The following is a 2,871-nucleotide window of genomic DNA, read 5'->3' on the forward strand; positions in this document are numbered from 1 at the left end:
AACGCGCGCCTGGCCGCTGCCTGCACCCCCATCCCACCCCGCCTCCATCCTGGCTGTTCCTGGGGCCCAGCTTGGCAGCCCTTCTCAAAGGGTGATTGTTTCCGGGCTGGCTAGTTGGGGGGCGGGTCTCTGGGACCGAGGAGCTGGGATGCGGAGCGGAGCGGGAGGGTGCGGCTCCCTCCTAGGCTCCCGGCACCCCGCAGGGGGAGATGGATGCAGGGGTACCTGTGTGTGGTGGGGATGGGGGTCCACAAGCGTCCGGCCTGTATGGTCGCCCCACCTGTAGGCACCACTGTCTTGCCAAACACATGCCAACCTGCTGAGTGCCAGGCTCAGCCCACAGGAGCCTGGGTATTTCAAAGAGAAGGCAGGGAGACAGCGCGTGGGGTGGGAGGGAGCTGGGAGGGGACAGTGGGGGAGCAGAGATGGAGCACAGGGCCCTGCAGGCTGTCCGGGAATTTCTCAGGGCGCCTGGGGCAAATTCCATGCACTCTCCTGCCTGCGTGTGTTGGGTGGGCTGGGGGTGCGTGACCAGGGAGCCAGTGTGCATGCACAGGCGTGTGCATGTCTGTATGCGTGGGGTGCAGATGTAGCCGTGGCGTGTACCCGTCTCTGAAGACACTTCCAAATGCTCTTTTGTCAAGTTGCCAGAGACTCAGAAGCCACACTCATATAGTTGCACACGCTGGCGGGCCCTCCTGGGTGTGCAGATATATGAGATTTATTTCCCAGCTCCTGTGCTGGGTTCTGGCCCCAGCCGCTTGGGGATGGAAGTGTTTTCAGCAGCTGAAACTATCGCACAAGGTCTGAGACTTCGTCCCTTGCCAGGTGATGGACTCTGGGCCCGCCATCAGGCATTGCTGAACTAAGGCTGTCCCAGCGGGCGATGCGTTTCTTTGTCCTGAAGGCTGGGGCCCCGTCCCTTCATCTTCTCTGCCTGGCTAGGACCAAGCTGGGCCCTGCTCTTTCCAGTGAGCAGCTGTGTGTGTGTGTGTGTCTGTGTGTGTGTGGTGGGTGAAGGATGGAGGAGAGGGAGGGGCAGTGGCTTTAGAACCTGCCATTTGGGTAAAGACCTCAAGGTAAGGAAGGACCCCACCACCCACACCATCCCACGGACCTCTGACAATATGGTGAGTAATGACTGCCTCCAGGGACAGCTGCCCTTCCTTCTCACCCCTCTTGTGTTTCCCATTTCATAGCCCTGGTTGCCCCAGTAAGGAAGTTCTTCTGAATCTGACCCTGGTGCCTCCTGCTAAGGTGCAGGACCGTTCCTCCACTCTCGCAATGAAGCGGGTCCCCTCCCCCTATTGGGGTAATTCTTGTTTCTTTAGACCAGCGGTTCTCAACCTGTGGGTCACGACACCTTTCACAGGGGTCGCCTAAGACCATCGGAAAACACATATATAATTACATATTGTTTTGTGATTAATCACTGTGCTTTAATTATGTTCAATTTGTAACAATGAAATTGGGGGTCACCACAACATGAGGAACTGTGTTAAGGGGTCGCGGCATTAGGAAGGTTGAGAACCACTGCTTTAGACTCTGCTCGGAGAACCTGTCCTGAGACCATGTTATCCTCGCCTCCAAACTCCCCTTCCCACTAGGACTCCCCACCCCCTGGAGGGAGGGAGGGCAGGAGGAGGTGCAGGCAGGGAAAGGACACCCTGGGAGCCCTGCTCAGAGGGAGGACCTGGCTGCCCGTTTGCATGGAGCACAGACGGCCTCTCTCTCTCTGCTGCATCCAGTCCTGGTCAAAAGCCACCAAACGGTGGGGCAGACATGACCTTGGAGAGTTTCTAGTTGCATCTAAAAGGAGTTTCTTTTTTTACAAACAGGGACACCATGGCCCTCAGAGGGACCATGAGCAGTGTGTGTGTGTGTGTGTGTGTGTGTGTGTGTGTATGTATGAGAGAGAGAGAGAGAGAGAGAGAAAAGGGGGTGGGGGCTCGCACCCATTTCTCCCTCAGGGCACAGCCCCAGGTGCAGCTCAGGGAGGAAGCCAGTGAGGAGGCCTGACTCCAGGTGGATTCTGAAGGCACTGCCTCCTCGGTAGCAGTGAAACCAGCCGTGGGACCAAACAATCCGGTCCTGTCTGGCCCGGACAGGCTGTGGCCAGCTGGTCCCTCTGCCGGTGTTCCCAGGGGGCTCTCCCTGCAGCGGATAGGAGGGTGACTAAACAGCAGTGCTAATAACACCCCCGTCTAGGATCAGGCTTGCCATTTAGCCCCAGACTGTTTACACAATTTCTTAATGTTAATTTTTAGAGGCAACTTAACGCAATAATGTGGGATTAGCATGAACATGATAAGGCTCAGTGAGGAGACAACAGCTGCCATTCGTTTTAGCGGGAAGTGTTGGCAACACCCCAAGCGTGTGAGCACACGCACATCCACAAACTGTGTGCAGTCCCAAAGCATGTGCCCAGAGGCAGGCGCACATGCAGCACACACATTCACACCCTCCTCTGCCTTGCGTGTGCATATGGGTGCACACGGGCGTACTTGTGCCCACCTGCACACAGACAGACACATGTGCACACACACACACACACACACACACACACCAGCCCCCACAGGTGGTGGCCGTCACTGCCGCCTTCCCACTCCTTTTCTTTGTCTCCCTGTGGGCCCCTGAAGGCCCGTGGGAATCCTGTCCTTCCACTTTCTGGAGTGAGTGCATCCCATGGCTTAGCCCCTGCCCGGAACATCTGGAGTAGCCCTGGGTTTCTGAGTGACTGCACCTCCCCTCATCTTTCGTCTCCTGCCAGAATTGAGCCCCTCTTCTCAGAGGCCCCCCCCACCCCCCCGCCAAAGCCTAGGACCAAAATGTTTAGTATGCAAAGGATCCTGTCTTCTGAGACAAGCTGAT

The sequence above is a fragment of the Myotis davidii genome, unplaced genomic scaffold (genome assembly GCF_000327345.1).
Source record: "Myotis davidii unplaced genomic scaffold, ASM32734v1 scaffold809, whole genome shotgun sequence".
Classification (NCBI taxonomy): domain Eukaryota; kingdom Metazoa; phylum Chordata; class Mammalia; order Chiroptera; family Vespertilionidae; genus Myotis; species Myotis davidii.